This window comes from Trachypithecus francoisi, unplaced genomic scaffold, assembly GCF_009764315.1.
Source record: "Trachypithecus francoisi isolate TF-2019V2 unplaced genomic scaffold, Tfra_2.0 Lachesis_group18, whole genome shotgun sequence".
In the NCBI taxonomy this organism is placed as follows: domain Eukaryota; kingdom Metazoa; phylum Chordata; class Mammalia; order Primates; family Cercopithecidae; genus Trachypithecus; species Trachypithecus francoisi.
The window spans coordinates 56,941,348-56,960,372 of NW_022681463.1; the positions used below are offsets into that span (position 1 = coordinate 56,941,348).

The following is a 19,025-nucleotide window of genomic DNA, read 5'->3' on the forward strand; positions in this document are numbered from 1 at the left end:
ATCTGAAAAATCAGATAAGGTGATTATTGGGTAAATGAAGTTAATCTCATGTTGAAATAAGCCAAGATATTTCCATTGAGCAACATATCCTATATTACTGATATGAATTCTTGCCCTGACAGTGAGCCACAGCAGACAACTTGAGACAAGAATAATTAATTAAAAGATACATTTCATGGAGCAGATGACATTGACAGAGTAAGAAATAAGTAAAGCAGGAAGGCAAAACAGAATTTACAATCTATAGATGAGGCACTAAAAAAAACTCAGCCCTTTCAAGTGGTATAGGTATTTTATTCCGATGAACAAAAATTCAGAAGGCAATTCAACCCTTTAGAGGTCTGTTTTTCATCAGCTTTGATCTGAAAATTGAGACAAGTGTTTGGAATACTGTCACTGATAAGGAGGAAAGTGAGGGCTGGAAGCATAGTCGAACAGAATGTGGTTACTTACACTCTGAGCGATTAAACACTCACTGCATTTTTTAAGGCAATTTCCACAAGTCACACAGTTTCAGAAATCATTACAGGGAAAAAGAACACCACACTCAGTACGTTCATAAGAGCAAAAGCTGTCATGACCACAGAATACCAAAGCATAAGCTGTGCACATATTCCCAGTTTCATCTTTAGTTTCTCTTATTTGTTTCTAGACACTGTTTTCTCTGCTACCGACAGTGTTTACAGTCTCTGATTGTCACATAATGAAACAGAAGCAGAAAGCTTTTATCATGGTGTTCATACTTTGGAAGACACCAACATAGCTGGGTGCCACACTTGCTTTTGTTTTATTTCATTTTTATTCTCTCACCTGGAGAAGGTTATTTCCTTGCTCTGAGGATCCTAAGAAGTTTCAGGTCAGCAGGTTGTTAGTAATTAAAAGATCAAATTAATAAGTCCAGTTGCATGGTTGAGATACAAGCCAATGGGACCTAAATTATTATAGACATTTGCTTCCAGAAGAGGAAGAACCATTCCATAAGCCCATCCTTCACTGTATTCTAACACTTTTTGGTCCAGGCAAGAGTGAAACTTCTCCAGTTGGCCTGGGTTGAGTTTGTGGAAAATCTGACCATTTTATTCAGTGCCTCTCTCAATTTAAGGGTCGGGCAAGACCTAATCATCAGCTAAAAAACAGAAACTTCTGACTTAACCATAGTGCTTTAGTTTCCTCCTTGTTAGCAGAATGCGTGAAATCTCTTTAGAGTTGCTCCCTTTCTGTATCTGTGCTAAATGACTGAGCATGTGTGACAAAGAAGTATAGTTAATGAAAGCATTTAAACATTACTCAGCACCCACTATGTGGCAGATACTGCAAGGCACTGGAGACACAAAGAAGAATAAAACGTAATTATCCCAGGCCTCAAGCAGTCATGGTCTAGTGGGGGGAGACAGATCTGCAAACATCTAATTACAACATAATGACATAATGCGGAAAATGCTGTAATAAGGAGTACACAGGGAGCTGTAGGAGCATAGAGGAGGGATGAACTCATTCCACAGGGTTTCCAGGAAAAGGGAGACTGGGACCATGTGACAAAGATAATGATATATCTATCTGCTAAGCCAGAGTTCTCCAGGTAGAGACGGAGTAGAAAGGCACTCCCAAAAGAGGATCTAGCAAAGACCAAAGCTGGTTGAATGTTTGAAAATATGTTTAGGAAACAACTGATTTGGAAAGTTTGTTATCAAGGGACCGCATTCAACAGGGGAAACCTTGGAGAAAAGAAATAATCCCCTTTCTACCGACACACAGAGGAGAGCAGATGAAGTAAACATTAGAGTTGCTTTGAAAAGGAAAAGAAGTAGAGATGGTTCAAAGAAGCAACAGACAGTGTGATGGGGAGGGAGGAGGGTAAGATAAGGTAAAGCCAGTCCCAGATGGATGCCCTCATGTTTCCATATTGTTTCTAAGTCCATACCTTTATCTGGTGCATTCTATTCCATTATTACACACGTTCCCCTCGCCACCTGGTCTCTGAAGCAGCACTGAATCCCTTCAGTGACAGGGTTCAAAGATGAGTCCAGATGTGGCCATGCCCCAGGGATGGTGTTATCTAAATTCCAAGAGAGACATAGACTAAAGGTCCCCTCAAAGAACAAAAATAAAAGGGAGACAAATATTTCCTCAGCCAAATTTGGGATCTGGAGGAGGAGAAAGGCTCTCTGGACAACTGAACTCCTGGCAGAACTGGGGGACAAAGCAGAGGCTTGTTACCTAAAAGACCAGGAACATTCAGCAAGAAACTAGTGATATGGATTAATTTCCAGGATATACTTTTTTTTTTTTTTTTGAGACAGAGTTTCGCTTTTGTTGCCCAGGCTGGAGTGCAATGGCGTGACCTTGGCTCACTGCAACCTCCGCCTCCCGGGTTCCAGTGATTCTCCTGCCTCAGCCTCCTGAGTAGCTGGGATTACAGGCATGTGCCACCACACTGGCTAATTTTGTATTTTTAGTAGAGATGGGGTTTCTCCATGTTGGTCAGGCTGGTCTTAAACTCCTGATCTCAGGTGATCCACCCACCTTGGCCACCCAAAGTGCTGGGATTACAGGCATGAGCCACTGCGCCCAGCCCCAGGATATACTTTTAAGTGAAAATACTGGGGCTGTTATGCACATCCTAGTGTGTATAACATAGTATTAAAAAGTATACACATAAGGCCAGGCATGGTGGCTCATGCCTGTAACCCCAGCACTTTGGGAAGCTGAGGTGGGTGTATTTCTTGAGCCTAGGAGTTCGAGACCAGTCTGGGCAACATGGTGAAACCCTGTTTCTACAAAAAATAAAAAAGTTACCAGGGTATGATGGCATGAGCCTATGGTCCCAGCTACTCTGGAAGCTGAGGTGGGAGGATCACCTAAGCCCAGGAGGTCGAGGCTGCAGTAAGTTGTGATCATGCCACTGTATTCCAGCCTGTGAAAAAGCGTGAGAGTCTAAAAAAAAAAAAAAAAAAAAAAGAAGAAGAAAGAGAGAAAACAAAAAAAGGAAAAGAAAATATACATGTATCTTCTTGTTTGTGCAAATAGAAACACAGTAAGAATAAACCTGAACTAATGAGATTGGTTACCCAAAGGAGATGGGTAGGGACTCGATAGAAAGAATGGGAGAGCAGGAACAAAGGAGAAGGACTAAAGGGAGGTGACATTTCTCTGATAATATCTTTAGATATAGATGTGTGTATATATATATATGTACACACACACATACGTGCTTTGACTTTTGGTATCACGATCATGTTACTCAGATTGAATAAATAGTCAAAATGAATTAGGAAGTAGAGAATATCCAAAATGAAATACAGTAACAAATTTGAAAAACAATGTTTTGACTATATTTTATAAGGCTAAAGACAAAAAAAAAAAAAAACTCTTCACAAATATTGTTACTGAATTTGTTTTTCACCAGCAGATGAGTTAGCAATTCAATAACTACTTTGTAAATATTCTAGGACTGCTCAAATAAATAAATATATTGGGGGTAATGAAAGTCTGGTTCCTCACTGTTGGAGACAGAGATGGGACAGGCTAGAATGAACCCTGAGTTGGTGGTTTGGAATCTGAGATATCAGTGTGAACTTATGTTTTTGATATATTTGAGATAGCTAGAGATAGAAAAAGATGTAGATGGATGTACATGGAACTTACGTATGTGTATACACGCATATATTTCTCGTCTGTTTTCTCTGTGAGCCCCTAGAAACAATAACACCTTGGCAAATGAGCCCACCCAGCACTAAGATCGCATTTTCATTTTAAAACCATTCTCAAATAAAAGGAACCAGGGCTCTTTGGCTGATTCCAGAGTTGATGAAAAAGAAATACAAGGGGAGCCTGAAATATCTTGTGATGGCAGAAAGTAAGGAAACGATAAAAAATTGACGAGTCATGTGAAAAGGATATCAGAGTCCACTTGAGGGAACTCCCCACGGTCAAAGCTGGGAACGGTAACAAAATAAATGAGACTAATAGATTATAACCTACTGATTACAATAAGTATTCATGAGTATATCAACACTGATAAAAAGATATACTGTTTTCATGTGGGCCTTTATTTTCTACAATATCCCCATCTATAATAATGGAATTAGTAATATTTATCTCACAATATTGTTGTGAGGATTCATTTGGGAGAGGGTTTGAAAGAACTATTTAAAACACATGAAAAGTGCCTAGAAATGTTAATTGACTTCCCTGCCTCTTTGTACACAGTCATTTTCCCAGAAAACCAAACTATCACAATTTTGAAGCTGAATCCCCGGTAGAGTTTTGATTTAGTTTTAGAAATACGGAGCTAGTCACTTTTTAGCAGCCTCCTTCAAACTGAAACCTTCTACCCATTGACTTGTCAGTGGTATTTAACCTAGAATAGTTGTTAGGAATTCATCATCATCTCCCTATGCATTCTGCCTTCAGTTTCTTCCCTCCAGGTAAATTGCGGAAGTGATGCTCAGAATTAAACCATCAGGATGCTGCGATTCTGCTGCATGCTCCGGACAGCTGGCCGTTAGGGAGCACTACAGGCTTGGAAGAGGTGACTTTTCTCCCTGTGTATAGCCCTCTGGGTAGAGCAGCTGTCATCTGAATACGGATGCTGACCTCCAAAAGAAGTTCCAGTTTGATTACAGATGTCATTTCGGCATTTTTTCCTTTCTCTCAATATTTGAGTGGTCCATTTTTAGGATTGTTTAGAAGAGCTTCAATGGACCTATTTTCCTACCTATTTTCTATGGGTATTGTCTTCCCCTTCCCGTAATATGATCCTTGAAGGCAGAAAATGTTTCTACTTTTCTTTGCTGATCCCTCAGCATCCAATTTAATAATCTGCACACTAGACTTGATGCTATCAATCCAGTTATGGGTGCAAACTAATCTTAGGAAGCAGATATAAATCCAATCCTCCTTCTGTTAGAGGGAGATAATAATATCTGTTTTTTACCTATCATACAAAGATGTATGTTCACATCATTTTTTTAAAAGTTAGAAAAACATACTATGATTTGTGTGTAAGTGCTTTAGATTCTCTGGCATAAAGACAGTTAATTTGTTGATAACACTACGATGTTACTTATTCAACAAATATTTATCAAGCATTCATGACAGCCCTGGTATTGTGTTAAATAGTGAGGATAAATAAAACTCAAGGCAAATAAAAGACTATAGCATCTGTCCTCAGTGAGTTTATAATCTAATAATACATGACAGATGTATAAATATGTTCAGCAAAGTGCCATAGTATGTGTGCTATTATAACCATCTGTACAAGACACATTGAGGCACAAGGAAGGGCAAGATGTTCTATTGAAATTGTTGAGAAATGCTTCACAGAGAAGCTATCAATTTGAGCTAAGTTGGAAAGACAGCCTAGCAATGGCATGAAGAACAGATAAAAAGGAGAACTGACTATAAGCAAGGAAACCAATTACGAGACAATTCCAAGAGTCCAGGCTGGAGACAATGAGTCCTGCAGCAGTGACAATGGCAGCAGCCAGCACTCTGTAGGCCCCGTATGAGGAGCTGAGTGAACATTTATTGAATATGTGAAGAATATCCAAGGAAACTGATAGAGACAATAAATGTTGAAGGAGTAGGTATGATAGTAATTAATAATACAGTCATTTAACAAATGTATGTTGTGTCTCTACTAAAGATTGAACACTGTTCTAGGTGATGAAAATATAGTTAGTAAACCAGACCCTGGTTTCAGGGGATGCACATTTTAACAGAGAAAAAAAATAAACAAACAAAATAAGTCAGGTGTGTAAAAGTGCTACGAAGGAAAATGAAGCTGGATAGGAAGACAAGAGAACAGTAGGGGAGTAGGTTGCTAACTTTATGTGGGGTGGTTAGGAAAGGCCTCAAGGGCAGATATTTCTATCAGTAGACAGATGAGCAAAGGAAGGTGGGGAGCTGTGTATCTGGAGGAAGAAAGATCCAGGCAGAAGCAGGAAGGTTAGCATTTCTGGCACAGAGGAAGCAGGAAGAAGAGAAGCAGAAGGTGAGGGCACAGAAGAGGAATACAATGTGATAATGTGGGATGGTCTTTCCAGGATCACAGGTTGTCCCGTAAGTCCTGTGTGCGAACACTAAGTGAAATTCTGAGGGCTTTTCTTGGCAGCTCCACGGATGCTGCAGGTGGTGTCTTTAGGAGTACTCAGGGCTCTAGCCTTTGAGGAAAAGGAGTGCTCTGGAGTGGCTTCATGCTTCCTTGTTGAATTCCTGTGCCATTCAACCAGATAAATAGTAGAGGTAAAGCCAACCAGAGTGGTGGTGAATGAGATACGTAATGAGTGTGTTAGGATATGTTGAGGTTGAGGTGTCTATGAGTGGCCAAGAGGGGCTGTCTAGTAGGCTGTCTATATAAAAATCAGTATCCCAGGAGAGTGTTCAGAGCTGGAAATAAGTGTTGTGTGCTAGTTTTTGATAGTTCTCCCATGGGAGTTGATGTGGTCACTGAAGGAGGGGTGAGGGAAGCAGAGGATGATGCTAGCACCTGATGATTGCCAACATTTTAAGAAAGGGCAGAAATAAATGAGATTGCAAGTAAGACTGAGAAGGAATATTTGGAGGTAGAAAAAGGAATAATAAAACTGTGATATCATAGAAGTCAAAAAGAGGAGATTTCTCAAAAAGGCAGGAATGGCCAATCACGGTGGCTCATGCCTGCAATCCCTGCATTTTGGGAGGCCACAGTGGGTGGATCACTAGAGGCCAGGAGTTCAAGACCAGCCTGGCAAACATGGCGAAACCCCATCTCTAATAAAAAATACAAAAATTTGCTGGGCGTGGGGGTGTACGCCTATAATCCCAGCTACTTGGGAGGGTGAGGCAAGAGAATTGCTTGAACCCAGGAGGCAGAGGTTGCAGTGGGCTGAATTCAGCCCACTGCACCCCAGCCTAGGTGACAGAGCAAGACCCTGTCTCCCCTCAACACACAAAAGACAGGAATAATGAACATTGTGCGGTGAGGAAATGCCAAATGGGAGGTAAAAATACAAAGACACTGAGCACAAGTTACTTTTTCAAGGAACTTGTATAAAGGAAAATGCGTGGGATATTAACAGGAGAAAAATCAAGGGAATTGAAATGAGGCAGTTCTTGCTTTTGTTTTCGTTTCAAAGGTGGTTGGAACTTAGCAAGTTTGTAGGCTTTGGGAAACGAATGCCTATACAGAAGCTGAAAATTTAGGAGAGAGAAGAAACAGTTAATTGAGCAAACTCACAGGAAACAAATGAAAATGGGAATAAACACATTCCACTTGGAAGCCTGGTTCACTAGTGGGAACAGCACCCTTATCCTAAAGTCTAATCCTGTCTTTATTTCAAATTTTGATATTCTATGAATCATGGGTTTTTTTGCATTAAGTTTAATTTTTAAAGTATATTGCATTAAAATACTATTTACTTTTATCACAGAGTTTTTGGTCCTCTGAAATTTTACAGCAGAACTCACACACACACACACACACACACACACACATATATATAAATATATATGTATATATATCCTTTACTCACCAATGAAAATATTATTAGGATTAATTATTCAGGAATAAGGTTAATCCTCGGACAAACATTAAGGACTAGGGATGTAGGACATAAGGTGGAGGTGAATTCTCTCTGGGGCTCAGGGCCTGGACTCCCAGGAAGTAGAAATACTGTGACTTCCCTCGTGAAGGAAATGAAACAGAAAGGCACCACACAAGGCGTCCCCCTCTACAGATGGGTCTGGCTTTGAATGTGAGCCACATTGACAATAGCCATTAGATGTTTACTAAATCATTCTTCTGTGACCTGATCCCAGGATCTTTAGTAAAGCTTTCTATCAGGGACAAACTACTGCGCAGCAAATATACAGCAACTAATGAACTCATATAATTACCAAATTATGAACCCATGCAGTGCATTTTCTTATATTAGCACATTGTTTTCACAAAGCACAATGTATGTCCCTCCCCTTGTGATAGCTTTTCCTCCATCTCTGACTGATATATTCATGCAATAGACTTATGAGTTTCATATATTTACTTCTTTTCTAACAGCATAAAATGCTACCCACATAGTTGATTGGCATCATTTTTATTTCTTGCTGAAACCCAATTTAATTCTTTATTGCTGCTGATTTACAATTTTCACTGGTGATAAAGAGAGAATGAAGGAATTCAGTTGTGAGTATCAAGGCTCACAATATTATAAAAATAGCTAGTTGATGGCAAAATATCTCACTAGCCAGTCATGTAAACATAAGTAATTGTTTTGTGAAGTATTGGCAAAGGAATTGACATCTATTCATACTCTCATTGTCAATGGTGTGATGGTAAACATTTAACAACTAGTTCTCTTGAAATAAATCAATAGCCCTATGTTTTCGTGTTTGCCAGTTTCCATGGTGTAAATGCTCCTAGTTTATTTCAAGCTACCCATGTGACATCACTGAACGTGGAGTGGAAAAGAGTTGCACAGTTTTATATGATATTTCTACCATGTAGATAATATGAACATAAATAATGAGTATAGATTGTTGTAAAATGTAGTAAAATCACTAAGATGTGAAAAGTTTGGATTATTTGTTACCTTTTTAAAAAGAAATCTATTTAATTCTAAGGTTATACAATTTAATTTTTGATAGTGATATGTATTAGTTTGCTGCAAAAGTAACTGCAGTTTTTGCCATAACTTTTGATTACTTTTGCACCAACCTAATAAAATAAAATTCCTGAAAATGTAACAGTCAGCTCTAATGAGCCTGTATTGTCCAGCTTCAGCATACCACTGTTCCTTCCAACTTTAATGAAGAGAATTAGTTAGGAGGAGACAGATAGGAAGCACATAACTTCTTATTTACTGTAATAGCAGCAGCTCTCAGAGATGGTGGCTGCCTGCTTTGAAGGAACAACAGAGAAACTGAAAACTCAGGCAAAGAAGGTTTTCAATGCAAAGGTACAACACTGAAATATATAATCATGATTGTCACATACCATGAACAATTCATAACACTTTGACACATCTAGCTTTGTGCTATGCAAGTAGGGCCTTACTACTGAATGCCCAACTCTGCTACTCTGCCAGGTAGCTTTGTTTAGGATATGGAAATGTTTTTCCCTCGTAGATTTATAAAAACCAAGGGTTCCAGTCTAGAACTGGAAAATGGGGACTCATCTTAAAGATGGTTAGTCTTCTCAAATATAATGCAGGGGATTGCTGTTTGTAGAATAGTGCCTCTAGGATCAAAGTTCCCTTTAGCAAAACAAGGTTTGGCATGCTTGTGTTGGAAGAAAAATTCTTTCTCTCCAGTCTTATGTCAAAGTCTAAGCAACTTAGGAGTATATCTTTATGGTGCAGGATTTTTGTCTGCTACTTTGCCAGTTGGGGCCCTCCATGGCCAGCGATGCACCCACCTGGGCCTCACTTGGCCCCAGGCCTGCTGCAGGAGGCACTTCACCCACTCGGCCCACCAGGCCACACCTGGCTCGTGCACCAGCTTAGCCCACAGCTGTGCCCCTGCCTGCCTGTATTACAGCTTGCACCTGCATTTGGTGGTTCTTGAGTTCTTATCTCATGTCCAAGAAGAATGAGGTTACACTCACAATCAAAGGGTAAGGAGGATGGAGAATTTTATTGAGTGAATGAACAGTTCTCAATGTGGGGGGAGGGAAGGGTGGTCCCCCACCCAAAGCTGGGTGGTCTCTCTCTCAGTGTGTCTGGGTCCAGGGCTTTTATGGGCTCAGAATGGGAGAGTGCATGTTGATTGGTTTATGAGTATGCAAAAGAGGCTAAAACAAAGGCACCACAAAAGGTGGGCATGATAGTGTAAAAAAACAATTAGGGAAGGGTAGGTATATGTTAAATAGGTGAAGGGAGGCGATCAATCAGAGGAAAGCATGCCAAACAGGAAGAGATGTTTCCAATCCAATCCATGGATTTATCCGAGACTTGTGGCTTGGTTTTCAGGCTTTAGTTTAATCTTTGGTTTCAAGGTGGGGTTTCACCAGCAGCCTGCCCCTATCTGCCTAGGCAATCACCTCCCACCACTATCATTTGTACTGTCTCGACTGGGAATGTGGGTTCAGAATACGACCCATTTAGGTTTTCTCCCAAATGGGTCGTATTCTGAACCCACATTCCCAGTGTTTGGATCAGTTACCCAGTTTGAAAGCCCTAGGCTTAGGACATGTGCAACGTTGAATTTTTGGGAGGATATCCATTCAGGAGAGAGGCAAGAGAGCTAACTGCTAATGTGCTGCTCCAGAGCCTCAGCCCTTCCCACCTGTAGGAGATGGGGAATGCAGACTGGGAAATTCAGTCTTGAACCTGTGTAGCCATTTCTATATCTGGTCACAAAGCCTAATCTTGGAATTCAACTTTTTCAAGACCATAGTTACTATATATTATTTTCTACATATGTTACTTAACAAATTTCTATTCTTTGAGCAACTTAGATTTTTAATGTTCCTCTATTCTGGTTAGGAAACCTGTCAGTGAAAGTATTTTTGGTATAGGGCAATGATTTTCCAGATAGGAAATACTTCCTGAGCAGTTCCACTATGCTGTTGGGTTCTGAGTCAGATTTTATTTGATAAGAGATTTCTCAGCACAAAACGCAAGTTTGAAAACCACTAGTAAAAAAGAGACTGTACATGTGCTACATGACAAAAGTAAGAAAGAATTAATCTGGAAGCATTTGAAAGTCACTGTTGGAATTTAGACTATGATACAAGTCAGTTTAAAGCTAAAAAAGATGTGAAAAAGGGCCCTCAATATTAAATTGAAGATTGTTGTCCTGATGTCATTCTTACTCAAGTACTATTGATTTTTTAAAATTCAAGCTGTTTAAAAATGTGGTGCTAAGAATGAAACCATATTCAATGACAAATGAACTGCATAAACTGTCTTCACAGGGCCTTATCAAAGCCTTTCACATGGTGCTTCGATGGTTTGTTTTGATGGGCAGAATCTGAGTCATGTACCCTTATCTAGCTTCATTATTATGGATATGAACTTGGTTCCCAGAGACTCTCACTAGTTCCACAAAGGGAGATTTTAAAAAATGCAGCCTGATAAATTCTCCATTCAATGAGAGATGGAGAATGTTTTATTCTACTGTATTGCAGCTTAAAGAGATCTGACCTGAGTTTCTGCAGGAAGTTGTATTTATAGGGAGAATATTTAGGTTACAATCTTCAATATTGCTCTCCTCCCTTTACTTTCACTTTCTCCAAACCAGGTTTAAATATTCCCACCCCATTCACCCCCCTCTCACCCACCCCTTTCACTTAATAATTCAGGAGAACTTAGAATGAGAGACCATGATTGGAATAGAAGGAATTAAGAGCTTTGCTAAACATCTGGAAAAGCATTTTGGAGGAATATCAATTCACTTCATCACTATAGTAGCTCAGTTCAACTCTCCTAAGAAAAAAAAAAAATAGGCTAATCTTAGATCTGAACCCCCACAGTGCTAGATTTGCTATGACAGATTCTCTAGTTTATGCAGTTGTTCTTTTCGGTTTTTGTCATAACTTAAAAGTAGAAAAAGATTTAATACGTCGGTCAGGAAAAGAAGAAGCCTTGCCATTGGGGTCAACAACATCAAACTCTGAATTTACTAGCAAGGGTATTTACTACAGACTGCTATTATGCTAAGAGTACCTGATCTATTTCTGTATGAGTACCATGTACCAACTGATTGTGCCACTGAAGCTCCATACTTGATCTATCTGTTATAACAACTCTGAGAAAGAAAACATTATCCCTACTTCATTGATTAGAATATTGAGGCTTAGGTCAGGCACAGGGAAGCTCACACCTGTAATCCCAGCACTTTGGAAGGCTGAGACAGGCGATCACCTGAGGTTGGGAGTTGGAGACCAGCCTAACCAACATGGAGAAACCCTGTCTCTACCAAAAATACTAAATTAGCCAGGCATGGTGGCACATGCCTGTAATCCCAGCTACTCGGGAGGCTGAGGCAGGAGAATCGCTGGAACCCGGGAGGCGGAGGTTGCGGGGAGCCAAGATTGCAGCATTGCACTCCAGCCTGGGCAAGAAGAGTGAAATGCCATCAAAAAAAAAGAAAGAAAGAAAGAAAGAGAGAGAGAGAGAGAGAGAGAGAGAAAGAGAGAGAGAGAAGGGAGGGAGGGAGGGAGGGAGGAAGGAAGGAAGGAAGAAAAGAAAGAAGAAAGAAAGAAAGAAAAAGAAAGAAAGAAAGAAAGAAAGAGAAAACTGAGGCTTAGAGGATTTAGGTGACTTACTCAAGGTCATTCAGCTAGAAAATGGTAGAAAAAGGATACAAATCCAAGCAGCCAGATCCCAGGGTCTCAGCGCTTAACTGCATCCTGTACTACGGTAGAGTCAAGGATGGAGGGCTGTGATTCTAACACATAGCAATGTGACATGATGCATCAAAACAACAGAAGATGGAGGACAATTGGTTTCTTAACATTCATCTATGCTCTAGGCTACTTTTTGTTTTCATATAAAATGCAAATTTTCTACATTTCTAAAACTTTACTGTGTTCCTTATATAATAATTTGTATAAGGTCAAATTTGCATAAGTCAAGTGTTGAGTAATCTGGTGAGCATCTGTACATCATTATACTGTAACTAAATAGAACAGCAAAGGAGAAAGATAGGTAGGATTAGGTTTAGGTTTGGTTTTTTTTTTTTTGAAGGCTACGAGAGAAAGGATCACAAAGAATAAAGAAGTGGAAATGGGCAGGAAAACTGAAATAAGAATAAAACAGCAATTGGAGGAGAGAAGTTAGCTCTTACTTGATAAGAAGAATGATCTCTCTTTTTCTTTTCTTCCTTCCTTTCTTCCTTGGTGGTTTTGTTATTAAACTCTCTCAGATTTTCAGGATCACCAACATGCCTAGGGCATCTCAGATAATAAGAGTTATTTGTAAGGATATGTTAAAAAATAAGGAAGGAAGGTAGGTAAGGTAAACACACACACACACACACACAGAGAGAGAGAGAGAGAGAGAGAGAGAGAGAGAGAGAGAGAAACATCCAAGAGTTAAACAAAACCAGGTCTTCAGGATAATAGCCCTTTGCTCACCAAGTCAGACCTCAAGGAGAACTGGAACACCCTTCAGCTACCACATGGTTGTGTTTCATTATTTCACCCTCTTCATCCACAGGCTCCCAGTGTTTCTCTCTGTCTTGGCTTCTACTTTTCTTGACACCACGGATTCTCCTGACCCTCTGTTCACCTCATATCTTTTTCTCACCCTAGACTTCTGATGACCCATAGCTTTGGCTTTCTTCTGTTTATATCACAGCGTTTGCCAAGCCATCCAAGAAAGTTCTGTGTATTAATTCTTTCACTCAAAGAATATTCAGCTTGGACGAGATGTCTCTCACACATATATTCTAGACACCCATTTCTGTCCTGTATTGAAGACCTTTTGAAAGCTCTGACCAATTCACAAGAAATTCCCTTAACTGCCCCTCTGTTACGGGTAGTTAAGCATGAGCAGGGCGGGAGAGGGCGCCCTCCCCTCCACCAGGAATGTTGAGTGATGGTTTGGCAATTATCACATTGCCTGTCTAAAAGTGATAAATTAGCAGCCAGTGCCAGGGAGAGGCCATTTCCTGATGGTCTACACCTGTTGCACCAAAGTGTTGACTGACTGCAGATGTGAGAAAAAGCAACTTCCTGGGCATGCGCATTATGAGACAAAATGGTGGCGCATGACCTTCCTGTGGCACTCCATCAGAAAAGGGAAGAACGCCTCAGGTGGCTAAGCGTACAACTTCCTAAACACACTAGGAGTGTTCACTTCCTAAAGGTAATGAGGACACTGTGCATGCGGGCAGCCCACGCTAAGGGAAGAATCGTGGAAAAGGGATGCAAGACACCAGAAGTGGGCCAGCCTTTAAAGTCCTAGGATCAAGGTTAAATGCCGAACTTGTCCTTCAAGTTGCCTGCTTGGGTCTCTTCCAAGTGTACTTTCCTTTCTTTTCTATTCTAAAGCCTTTTTAAAGAAATTTCCACTGCTGCTCTGAATCTTGCCTTGGTCTGTTTTTCTGCCTTATGCCCCTCAGTGGAATTCTTTCTTCTGAGGAAGCAAGAATTGAGGTTGCTGTAAACCCATACAGATTCCCAGTGGGTAACTCTGATACATTCCACTGGTAACACCCCAGCCGACCTCAACATAGATGTGGATACAACTGTCATTTTGTACATAATCCCACTCTTCTATCAGCCCCACTTGTCCCAAGATAAGCCAACCAGAATTCTTTCCTGGTCATCTGAAATTTAAGAAAGAGAATGAGTCAACCTCTCCAGGTGGCTAAAACTTTAGCTTGTGTGACTTGGTTGTTCCTGCTCCCCGGCACTGTCTTATTTTGCTGCAACCCAGACAGCTCAGCTCTTTTGTTAGTTTCCAGTAAAATATCCGTCATCCCCAATATCTTATAATTTTAATAGTCTTTACTATAAATGGAATGGAGGTGGGAGAGTTCATTCAGTCCCTCCCCTCTCCCTCTCCTTCCTAACTCTGTCTCTCTCCTGGGCCCCACTAATTCTCCTCCACGTTTGGTGCATAGTAATTTACAGCAAGCATCTTTTCAGACGTGAGCATGCCCTGAGGGCTCACCTACTAAGGCAATCAACTAATCGAAGAGCTTATTGAAGCATTACTTTCAAGAGTAGATATTCCTCCTTAGGGGAATTCTGGTCAATATAATTGTCTTCTCTGGACAGGTCTGTACTTAAAAGCTGTGACCAGTTTTACAACAGCACTTGGACTGGGGAGCAAATAAGACAGTTTTTGGGAAAAGAAAAGGAGAAGCAGAGAGGAGAGTCAGAAAGAACATTTCCTAGGGAGACAATGACTCTCCAATTCCCAGTCCCTGTCCTCCCAAAAGTCAGGCTGTGTTCCTCCTCTTGTGTTCTGCCAGACACCCCATTAACTAATAATTCCCTTTTTAACTTGGATTAACTAGGCTATCTACTTGTCATACCAAAACTATAACTAATCATATATTCCCCCTATCAAAAAAGTATTACTTGGCCAGGGGTGGTGGCTCATGTCTGTAATCCTAATATTTTGGGGGTTGAGACAGAAGGATCTCTTGAGGCCAGGAGTTCAAGTCCAGCCTGGGCAACATACTGAAATACCATCTTTATAAAAAATAAAAAAAAATTAGCTAAGGGCGGTACCACATGCCTGTAGTCTCAGCTACTCAGAAGGTTGAGGCGGGGGGATGGCTTGAGCCCAGGAGTTTGAGGCTACGGTGAGCTATGATCATACCCTGGTACTCTGGTGTGGGAGACAGAGTGAGACCCAGTCTCCTAAAAAAAAGTATTACTTTTTATTATGCTATTTGCCAGTTATCATTTTCTCTGTGCTTTCCACTTGAAAGCTTCTTAAGGGGAATGACTGCACTTGTCTTGCTCACTATTTTATTCTCAGTAATTAGCATGTTCTCCAGACACTTGATAAATATATTTTGAAAAACTGTAGAGTTATTGACTGCCAACTGTGTACCAAGCACTATTTTATGCACTGTGATTATAAAGATGAATGATATAATCCTTTACCTCCTATTGCTTAGAGCCTAGGTTACTCCCAAATCTATCTTGTTCAAGTTTAATTTTTCCTTGTATTAGTCAAAACTCTTTCATGGGGCAGTGTTGGCTCAAGTGGACAAATATTATGAAGGGCAGAGATAAAACTGGACCTAGGGGACGGCTGGAACCAGGATCAAATGTGGTCAGGACCCTTTCCCCTATTGTCTCCATCCACAGGTTGACTTCACCATCTCAGACTCATTTCCGCCTGAATATGGAGTATGGGACACTAGGCAACAGCAGTTTTCAAGCTTATGTTATTCCAGTTTTATCACTCTCCATGGTTCCAACTTGAAAAATTGGAAGAAGTCTTCCAATTGGCTCAGCTTGTGTTAAGTGTTCTTCTTTGGGCCAATTACCGTGGAGGGAAGGCAGTAGGATTATTTTAATTTATGTTTCCATTTCTACATCAATCACCACAGCAGAATCTGTAGGAGGATGGCAGCTTCCAAGCTCAGCCATATGAATGGGGCATGGCCAGAAGGGGAGTGGATGCTCTTCTCTGCAGATAAAATAGTAGTTGTGTGTCCACTCCATTCCGTTGTTCTCACATCCATAAACTCTTTCCCTGACTTTAAATAACAAATGTTTATAAAATGCTCATTGAGCACAAAACATTGTTCTAGGCGCTTAGATTAAGCTTTTAGATTTTGTATATCAAAATTAATTTTTTTAAAAGAACATTTTTTCTCAATTCCTGTAATAATAAGCTAATCTTTTCTGTGTTTCTTTTCCAGAGTTACAGCGTAGTGAAACTTCAAGCACTAGTTTTTTTTGGACTATCCCAGTGCACATGAATCAGGTGATTTTATCTTTTGTTCCTCTTCTTGCTATCCCTAACCTGTCAGGCAGTCCTGAATCTATACCATCAGGCTTGTTTGTTCCACTTCTCTATCCTTTTATCATGGTTCTATTAACTCACATCCAAGGGTGTCAAGAGAATAAATAGCCCAATAAAACAAAAGAATATACTTCCAGATTTAAAAAGAAAGAAACATATGAGAAATACATAAATCATACTATGTGACAATAGCCCAAGAGATTGCATGGAGGATCTTTGCGTTTCCTGTAGAAGAAAAGAAAAATGGAATTTCCTTCTCTTGCACCAGCACTTGACAGCTGGAGTTATTGTTTACCAGGCACCAAGAAAGGAGGGATACGCATCAAAAATAATTTTGCCTGAAATAAGCACAACTCCATGGAGGACAATGACACATTTTCTCTGGGGATCTTATAATTGGGGATGATGTAAACATGAGTCTAATCTGCATTTTATCTAAGAAATTATTCATCATGAACATCTTCTCCGAATAAAACATGGTTCCTTACAACATGGGTTTGCATGACAACTTCTTACCACTTCATGTCACACCTATATAATGGAGACTCATGTCTCAATGAACGCTTTCCAGATAAACAGAAGGCACTTGTCCAAGAGTAATAAACACCTGCCATACAGGTTGCTAAGAGCTCAAATAAAGATAAATTTGTTGGCTTGACCCAAACATTCTCTGGATCTCAAATTAATCTAATGTTATCAGACATTTGGCACTTTCTCTATCTCAACCAAAAAGACCAGTCTTTGATCATGGTCTCATCACTCTTTTTCAAGAAGTAATTGTTATTTTTCTTCCTGGTGTTCACATGCTGCTTCAGTAGGGTACATCGTGATCTCCAAACGTAGCACCCAAACTCGAACAGAATATAATTCCCAGTCAAATCAAATGTTTGCTTCTTGGAATTAATGTTAATGTAAGGCTAAGTCTAATGTCAAAGGAGAATTTTTTTTTTAGGTTCTCTACATGATTTAGAAATTATATTAATATTTAAAAAATTAGAAATTATATTAATACTTTAAAATGCACTTTAAAGATTTCTTAATTTAGGCTTACAGTTTTACTAGAAGATAACTTTGTTTTACCTTAATTATGAAGAAAGTGAAACCATTTAACTTCAAAATATTTTCTATATATCTTAATGTGTTTAGTTATGACAAATAAAGAATTTTTGTATGTCAATGAAAGCTGGCTTGGCAAGCAGCCAGCAAGCTTATCTATTAGCTTCTATAGATTTAAAAGTTAGTAATTACCTTACCTTTCTATGACGCAAAGATTCAGTACAGAAAGCTCAGAGGGAAAAGTCAGTGCAGAGAGGGAGAGTAACCACTGAGAAGGTCACCAGCTGTGGATGCAGAAAACACCTGCCCCAATCTCCCCCATTAGATAAAAACAGACTTACACTGTTAATATTATTATTACTATTACTGGTTTTATTCCATTTAGTCTAACCTCTGATGTCCTCCCAGAGCAAGCTCTAAAACATAGGTTACAGCACTTAGGAAACTTTTTTTTTTCTAAGCAAACTCTTTGTGCTGTTGTCTGGAAGCCTGGAATTTGCAAACAACAGCTTGCTGACAGCTGAAATTGTAAAGAAAGTTTTTCCTCTTCATTCCCACTGGAACCTAAACTGATCTGAAACAGGTGAGATGGGCTTACAGTAGAACAGAAGAGACCGCCGGAATTGCACTGCATCTGCCTCAAACCCAGGAGTCCAGAGGGCTTTGGGATTGCTGTGTGTTTCCTGCAAACCCAGGAGTGCAAGCTTCCTTTGTTTACCGTTTTAGCCAGCTCGTTATCTGTCTGCTTTCTAGCTCTGCCAACACCCTTAACAGGATTACCACACAATCTTACTGATTTTCCCAAACATGCTCTTAAGTGACTTTTTTTTTTCAACTTTCTCCTCTTAAAATAGTTTATTTAACCATGCATTTATTTTACATCACAGTGAAATTTAAACAAAAGGAAATACACTGTTCTATATTCTGTAGGAGGCAGATTACAGAAATCGTAAGTCCAGTGACAATGAAAAACAATTCCAGCCTCACGCGCGTCATGGATGAATTCCCCAAACGTAACGTTGAGCAAGAAAAGGGAGATGCAAAAGAGTACGTACTGAGTAATTCCGTATTTGTGAAACTCAAAAGCAGCAAACCTAATCTGTGGAGATACAGGTCAGATACCAGTTGCCTTCAGCAGTGGTATCAACTGCAAGTGGGCATGAGCAGGCTGCTGATGACACCAAAAGATCTCTCTTGACCTGAGTAGTGGCGAAATGAATTTACAGTTAAATAAATATTCACCTAGTTGTAGACTTTAGATTTTTGTACTTTACCGTATATAAATGTATATATAGTCATGCTTTAATTTAATTTAATTTAATTTAATTAATTTAATTTAATTTAATTTTTTGAGACAGAGTCTTGCTGTGTCGCCCAGGTTAGAGTGCAGTGGTAGGATCTTGGCTCACTGCAATCTCCGCCTCCCAGGTTCAAGCAATTCTCCTGCCTCAGCCTCCCAAGTAGCTGGGATTACAGGTACCCACCTCCACACCCAGGTACTTTTTGTGGTTTTTAGTAGAGATGGAGTTTCTCCATGTAGGCCAGGCTGGT

At 39.9% G+C, this 19,025-nt stretch overlaps 1 long non-coding RNA gene across 1 annotated transcript; it reads left to right on the plus strand.

Moving 5' to 3' along the window:
• The first annotated feature begins 4,414 nt into the window (after positions 1–4,414).
• Positions 4,415–16,912, plus strand: LOC117063438. Its single transcript, XR_004428928.1, has 2 exons — positions 4,415–4,627; positions 16,315–16,912. It is a non-coding gene; the product is annotated as an uncharacterized LOC117063438 (long non-coding RNA).
• The last annotated feature ends 2,113 nt before the right edge of the window (positions 16,913–19,025 follow it).